Here is an 8937-nt window from a genome sequence, read left to right on the forward strand (position 1 = left end):
GAAGGCATTGATGAACAGGTATTGCCACATAATATAGGAATAAATTAATTTAGTTTAATTAGGTTAATTTAATATTTATTAAGAATGTAATGTAATTAATTAATAAAAATTTATTTAGATTAATTGATAATATTTTCCCACAAATAATAATAATAAATAACCTAAATTCTAATTATAAATTTATAATGATTAGTTAATGATGAAAATTAAAATTTATAATTTATAATTAACTCATAAATAATAATATAATCAAAATTAAAATTAATAAGTTATTTTATAATTAAATTATTTATTAATTATATTATTTTTATAATTTAATTTATTGCTAGTAATTAAAGTTATAATTAATAAGCAATTTGTACTTAAAATAAAAAAAAAATTAAAACACAAATTAAATTAATTTTTTTAATGAATTAATAGCTTAAAATCTTGTATTACTTTGTCAAATGATTCTACAGGATTTAACACTTATTTTGTAAAACAATTTTCAAGATTTAACTTCAGTCGAATTTAATAAATCTAAATTTATTAGATTTACTAAATCCTACTTGTTGCATCCTGGAATATTTGCAGCATTACAGAAATATAAAGTTTAATGTCTTAGCTTTATACGAAGATCCAGCACAAAATCAAATAAAAAGATAGGGGTGTAGTATTCATAAGAGACACCAAAGTTTTTACGTCGAAACTCCTAAAAAGGAAAAAAATCATGTGGCCTCACCAAATTTGAATGAACCCATTAGTGTTTGTAGTTGATTATAAATGAGACCCTTTTTGGGTGGAAAGCTTTGGTTCAATGTATCAAATATACATCATATAGAGTGCACTACATGGTGGGAGTTGGAAGAATCAAAGTTGACATGTTCATTTAGTCAGCAGGACCATTATCTGCAAATAATGTAAGTCGGAAGGATCATAGTCGGGCGACGGTGGTCGGAAGGATCATAGTCGGGCGACAGAGGTCATAAAGACCGTATTATTCAGGTGACGGTGATCTAAAAGATCATAGTTGGAAGGCGACGAATGTCTGGAAAGACCGTAGTTGGGTGACAGAGGTTGGAAGGATTGTAGTCAGGCGATGGTAGTCGGAAGGATCATAATTGGTGGGTGATAGAGGTCGAAAAGACTGTAGTCTGGTGAAAGTTGTTGGAAGGACCAAAGTTAAGCAATGGTGGTTTGAGAGACCATATTATGGAGGTGTTGGTCGGAGAGATCATAGTCAGTGGGCGATGAAGGTCGAAAAGACCGTGGTCTGGTGATGGTGATCGAAAAGATAGTAGTCGACTAAAGGTGGCGATTAGAAGCACCGTTTTTAGGCGATGGCGGCTTAAAGGACTGTAGTCGACAAGTGACGATGTTCGGAGTGGACCGTATTATGCGAGCAATGGTGGTCATAGTGGACCATAGTATGGCGATGGCAGATGGCTAGGTGGGAGTCCGATGACAATCGGTGGTCGAGCGTAAGTCTGGAGATAGTTGGTAGCCAGGCAGAAGTTTGATGAAAGTTTGACAACATTAAATGGTCGGGGAATGGTCGAGGAGTTAAGAGAATTCTCTAATTTCTCTTCCTTTCGACTCTTTATTCCCTTCCTTGCTTCATCATCCTTTGTTGAACAATAAAGGATCTATTCATAATTTTTGGGAGTGGCATGACTAGTAAATAGGGAGAAGAATAAGGGCACGTTGGGAGTGGTTCGAATGGACGGCCGATATCGATTTCTTTGATCATGTGCCTTTTATCAAGTATTTAAGCGCCTTAATAATGTCAGAATTCAATAATCTTAAGCTCGTTGTATTAAACTCATCGAGTCGCTCAATTCGACTATGAGATACGACATTTGGAGATCATTTGGTCATCCAATTTATGATTTGAACCTTCCAAATAGCTTTGGATATGCAATTTTGACCAATTTGGGATCAGATTGAGTTGAAATTAGTATCGTTGGGTTCATCTTTTTTGAGACGTTCAGTTTGACTATAAGTTTGCTAAAATTGAAGTTGAGATGATTCAGGATTTCATTTCAAAAGTTTTTAATTAAAAATTGACTCAAGATTCATGCCCAATCACAAAAATTATATGATGATGTATCAGCTGCTCCCCTTCGACTAAAAGCTTTTTATTTTGATTCATAAGAGACACCAAAGTCACGATATAAGAGACACCGAAGTCACGATCAAGCTGTTCTGAAGTTTTGAATCTCGTTAGATTTTAACACTTCTGGAGCTAAATGGCGATCAAAGCTTGGGAGAAAAATCTAATCAGCAGATAGATAGAGATTTTTTGCAATGGTAGTCAGAAAATAGTGTCGATCAAATCAAAAATTGACCAGCAGATAAGCTGATGTCTAGAAACAATCAGTGAAGATTTTTTACAACATTAGCATTTAGGAGGAGAACTGATGATAATCAACAGACAGGGGAACTTCTGGTGATAATTGATGGTCAAGTGGTATTTTGTTGGAGATAACATGATGACGGAGGCAAAAGATAGATATCTAGACTGAGGGGATAAAACATTGTGTTGATCGTAATAATCTAATAACATGCCCATGTTGCCAATTAAGTGGAGTCTAGAGGTTTGCAATGAGTTTTCTTTTATCACCTTGATTTATTGCAATGCACGAGATGATGTCAATGTAATTGTAATTTCAACTTCTTGTGAAAATGAATGTACAATCAAACATGATGTAGAATTTTAATATATAAATCCAATGATATTATATATAGCTTTAATGTTTGATTTTTGAAGTAATAAAGGCTCTACATTCATGTAAGAATATTTTTTTGTGTCTGAATTTGCCTCCCCGAAAGAAACACTATATCTATCGTAATAATCTAACAACTTGCTCAGTCCACAAAGGATGTTTGAGGTGTCTGAGGTTATTTGTCAGAGCAGTGTTCGTTGACATTAACCTATGTGAAAGAGGTCGAGGGAATCCACCAAGGATGTTTAACCTATCCGAGATCATTTGTTAGATAATTTCTCGATAATATTAACTATATGAAAGAGGTCGGGATAATCCACCAAGGATGTTTGACCTATCCGAGATATTTGTTAGAGCATTGCTAGATAACGTTAACCTGTGTGGAAGAGGATGAGAAAATTCACCCATGATGTTTGACCTATATGAGAATATTTGTCATAATTTTATTCAATGATATTAACCTGTGTGGAATAGGCCGATGGAATCAATCAAGGATGTTTGACCTATCCAAGGTTGATTATCAGAGTATTGCTTGATAACATTAATTTATGTATAAGAGGTTGAATTGAAACCCCCTAAAATCAGTATATCTTGATTGGGAGGGTGTGAATGCCGTGTATATCCCAAATTAAAGATAAAATTTTATTTATCTTTAGACCGTTACTATTTTTTTGAGGTCGAGGTTAATACCTTGCCCAATGAGTTGAAGTCTAACTAGAGCTTATGTAGAGTTTGAAATTAATTTGAAGCATCATTGCATTTGTTGGGAGATTTATAAAAAATGGTTTCCAAAGGTATTGTCATGGATATTGAAAATGCTAGAGAAATTTTCTTGGTCAGAGTTAGAGTCAAGGTTTCCCCCCATTTCATATATGATTCTTATGAAATTGATGCAATAATGACTGATGTTGAAGATGCATTAAAATAATGCATAAGGTTATAGTTAATAGTGAAAGGATTCTTTCAGATCTGATAATTAATTTTGATAAAGGGACTATGTTGCTTCAACCATGATGTTGATGTGTGAATGGCCTTTCCAGGTTGGAGCAAAAATTGTCCCAGACAGAAATCATGTTCCCACATACAGTGCCAAAGAGTTGCATCCTAGAATATTCATGGTGGTAGAAAAATATAGTTTAACGTCTTAGCTTGAATGATGTAGCATTCATAAGAGACACTGAAGTTTTTACATGAAAACCCTTAAAAAAAAGGGGGACAAAACTATAAGGCCTAGCACAATTTGAATGAATCCGTTAATATTTGTGGTTTATTACAAATGAGGCCCTTCCTTGGGGGGAAGGATTTATCTCGATGTAATAAATATACATCATATAGAGTGCATTACATTGTGAGAGTTGAAAGAATCAATGTTGACATGTTCGCTTAGTTAGCAAGACCATAGTCAGCGAGTAATGTAGGTCGGAGCGGGTGATGATGGTTGGAAGGGCCAAAGTCAGCAATGGAGATCAGAAAGATAGTCGAGCAACGGTGGTGGGAAAGACCATAGTCAGGCAACACTTGTAGAATGACCGTAGTTGATGGGAAATGGAGGTCGAAAAGACCGTAGTCAAATGATAGTGGTTGAAATGATCGAAGTTAAGCAATGTTGGTTTGAGAGATTGTAGTATGGAGATGTTGGTCAGAGAGATCATAATCAGTGGGCGATGGAGGTCGGAAAGACAATAGTCGGCCGATAGTGGTCGGTAGAGCCGAAGTCAGCTAGAGACGATAGTCGGAGGCCCCATAATTAGGTGATAGTGGTCAAAAGGACCATTGTCGGAAACCAACAGTATTTATAGTGGATTGTATTCAACGAGCAGCGATGGTCAAAGTGGACCGTAGTCTGGAGACATGTACTGTTTATAAAATATTTAAGTACATCAATGATATCAGATTTTGACAATCTTAAGCTTGTTGGATTTGTCACGTCCAGTCGCTCGATTCGACTATAAGCATGTCACATTTGAAGATCATTTGGTCATCTAATTTATGGTTTGAACCTTCTAAATGTGCTTCAGGTCCTCGATTTGAACCCATTTGAGCTCGGATTAGGTCGAATTTGGTGTCATTTGGTTCGTCTTTTCAAGATGTTCAGTTCGACTATAAGCAACTTTTTCAAAATCAGATCAGGCCAGACAGTTCAACTGTGAATCAGCCGTGTTTTCGATCTGATCAAATTCAAAAACCCGATTTGCATCAAATCGCACAAATCGGTTTAAACCGGCAGTTGAACTAGAAACCAGTAAAATCGGTGCCATTTTTTTTATAACCGGTCATTAAAAAAAATATTTAATTTTGATTCATTATCTTTTTAAGTAATATATATTATTTTATTTAAACCTTTTAAATATTTTTAAATATTTTTATTAAACATGGATATAAACTTAAGCATGGTATATACAAGTCATCTCACTTAACATATCCTGTTGTAGGTTGTGTGTACTTTTAAACTATGTCAAGATAACTCTCTTAAACCTGCTTATGATATGTGCCATAAAAATTTGCATAAAGCCGTAAATAATATGTTGATTAGAATGAAAATTTGGGCTGAATTAGTCTATAAATTTGGGTATATTGGATTGATTGGGATTAAAAATTTTTTAATATGTATTATAAATTTATTATAAAGTGTATTACAAAGTAATATTATAAATTTATATATTATATTAAACATTATTCTTATTATTAATTATATTTATATTAATATTTATACATAAATATATATTTATACACACATAACCAGAGAGTGAATGAGTGACCCGCGTGTACCAACTGATTAATTCCTAATTAATCCGAATACAGATTAAAGCGAAGAAGAAGCATATAGCAGAGATAATAATATGCATGCTACAAAGATATTATACTATCATCTTTGTACAACCATGTTGAGTTAGGTATTAGCTTTTTTCAGAGAAAAAAAGTAGCAAGATAGTTATAAAGTTCCTAAATAATGGAATAGACTTATGATCGTGCATCCAATTCCCGTGAATATCTCTAGATTAATAAAAACTGGGAATTTAAAAAGTCCCCATCTATCTTCGTAGATATAAACTAGAAAGACAATTCAAACTTTGATTGCTTATATATCTTTGAGATTCTCATGGGGTGCATTCATCTCAAACCATCATTAAGTCAAACAGCTTCTATATCAGTGAAGATTAATTGAGGAATTGCTATTATTAAGTAATCTTCCCACCAGATAAGCTCTAAACGCGTAGGACCGTAATTCGACTTACTTATCCATCTCTCTTTTCCTATCTATTCTCAATGATTACCACAATGTTTTTTCTTAGATAAATAAGAGAGCATATATTTTGATTACTTGAACACTTGGACTGGAGCACCATTGAATTCTAGCAATTAGAATGACATACGAACGACTATTTAACTTCAATAATGTTGCCCAAAAACTGTTTAACTTGGGATGATCTCAATTTGCCTTTATAATTAGTCTTTAAGGAGTACATGTGTCTGTATTCCAATATGCTACATATGTATACTCATCTATCAAATGCTTTTAATCAAAATCCAACCCATTTCTTCAAATTCGGTTGAATGCACCATTGAAACTTCATTCTTACTATTTGAAGCAGGAATTTAGCTCCATGTTAATAGGATGCTCCATCCACTAGGCAGAGACAGGCTCTTTTATGATTCAGATCGCATAAACCTTTCCTATTTGCTCGGTTAAAATTTGATTAGAGAGAAGAAGGCTTATTGTCAAATAAGTTTATGCATAATTTGGCCCTTAAAGACCAACTCTTAGTATGCAGCTGATAACACCAGGCTCTAAAATCAACCCTGACAACGACACCGGAAGAAGAGAGATTTACGGTTCGATCCGATCTAACAGGTCAAACGTGGACGAATACAATAAATAATAAAATTATTGTGAATTTAATAAAATTAACATATAATAAATATTCATTTAAAGCATGAGACAAAAAAATAAAATAAAATAACTTGATAACATAAAATTATATAATTATTATGTAAAGACAATTTAAAATTCAATAAGCAAAAAAATCTAATATCATAATATATAAGAATATGTCACTCATAAAAATATGATTTTTAAATTTAAATATTTTCAATTTTAATTTGATTTTATTAATTTAATTTTTACATATAACCATAAAATTTAATATAATATTATTAATTCATGTTATATTAATATAAATTTAATTCTAACATTAGTTTAATTTTAATATAATTGTTCTTATTTTATTATATGATAATATATTTTACATGTTTATGTTGTACATAAAATTTTTTATAATTTATATCTAAATCATAATAAATAGATAAAATTATATAATATAAATTATTTTTATAATGTATAATAAATAATTTTATTATTAACTAATAATAATTATCATTACATTAAAAATAATTAATTAAAAAATATGTGTTTAAAAATAGTTTTTTTAGCATATATATGTTATTGAACTCATACAACCTCAACTCTTTTCTTTAGTCCCACTCTTGAAAACTCTTTTTGCTATTATCTTTCATAGCATTTTTGATTTTACTTTATTGAATATTTATCACATTATGCAACCTCATATAGATACAATTTATATGGCGGGCCAGTAAGATTTATTGTTTGAGGGCAAATATTTTGTAATAGAAATGTATTATAATTAAACTAATATTATTAAATTATATTAATAATAATTATTTTAAAAATATTTAAAATTTGTGGATTTTGAATCGGACCGGTTTCAAATAACGGAGCCGGTCTCCGGTTGAACCAGGCGTTCTGACCAGTTCAGTCCGGTCAATTATTAAAGCGGTTTTAAGACTAAATCGGACGGTCTAATGCAGTGTTCACGATCCAACCGGCCGGTCCGATCTGATTTTTAAAGCATTGGATAACATACCTTGACCACCCTATCTCTTGTTTATATCATATAGTTCCATAGATTAGCATTAGTTAAGACCATGAGCTACCTCCTTGTTATTTATGCCATAAAAATCCCTACACATTTCTATCCAATCATTCAACACTTCCGAAGGATTAGAGAATGTGTATATTTAAAAAGTAGAAGAGAAAAAATGCAGCGCTCTTAATAAGAGAAGCAACTTCCTGTGAGTGAAATAAAATGGAATTCCCCAATATTAGTCTACTATAAGCCTTCTCCAACAGATTTTGAAATATGAGAACACCAATCTCTTAATGCTAATGCTACACCCAAATAGAACATTTCCTTAACAACCTTATACCCCATAAATCTAGAAGAACTAAAGTTATTCTTCTTTTCATAGATTTACCAAGAGAATTGAAGATTTTGAATATTAATATTCTGCCCTAACCATTTGCTATTGTCTTTCAAAATCTTGCTCATCCTTCTTCACGCTCTAATATTTGTCCTAAAAAAAAATGATAATGTCATCTGTAGTTTAAATGGTATATTTTTCTGCATTAGGAGCCACTTTTATACCAATATTTCTCCCTCTTTGAACAAAATCATTAAAACATTTGGGAACATATAATAAAAAGTAAGGAGACAAAGGACAACCTCTTCTTAACACCACTTTTAGCCTCTATCCATTAGAATTATTTTCCATTTATCAAATAGAGAATTTCAAACTTACTACACATTGTATAGTAGATTGAAATTTTATCTGGAAACCAAAATTCTCCAAAACTTGCTTCAACGTGGACCGCCCATATTATCGTATGCTTGCTCATATCAATTTTGATCGCCATTAAACCTTTCTTAGTTTTGAAATATCTGAATTATAAATAACTCTCGGCCAATAAAATATGTTCAATAAAGAACAGCCTGTTAATAAATTAGCCTGATCTCTGAAAAATTGTTAGCTGAATAAGCATCAATCTATTTAACACATCATTGCCACTATTCTGTATATAGACAACAAAGCTATTGTCTATAGCTTGAATAGGATTCACGGGTTTCTCTTATCAGGCAATAATGGTCACTAAAAGTTTCCTTCCATTCCTTCACATATAAACCCATAAGAAAAAAAAATGAATTGATAGCCTTCGCCGCAATAACATCTATCTTTAATGATTATACCACTAAGAGTCTCCAAAAGTCTGTTTTATAATACCATCCTTACCAGCATAGATAATTTGCATTAAAATGCACCCACCAATTAAGCTCCAATTTCTCTTTAGCTATTAATTAGCCTCTATACACTTATCTCTTTTTGCATCCACAAGCACATGCCGATATAGAAAGACGCGGGCCAGCCCCGCCACCCC

The sequence above is a fragment of the Dendrobium catenatum genome, unplaced genomic scaffold (genome assembly GCF_001605985.2).
Source record: "Dendrobium catenatum unplaced genomic scaffold, ASM160598v2 fragScaff_scaffold_9, whole genome shotgun sequence".
Lineage (NCBI taxonomy): Eukaryota > Viridiplantae > Streptophyta > Magnoliopsida > Asparagales > Orchidaceae > Dendrobium > Dendrobium catenatum.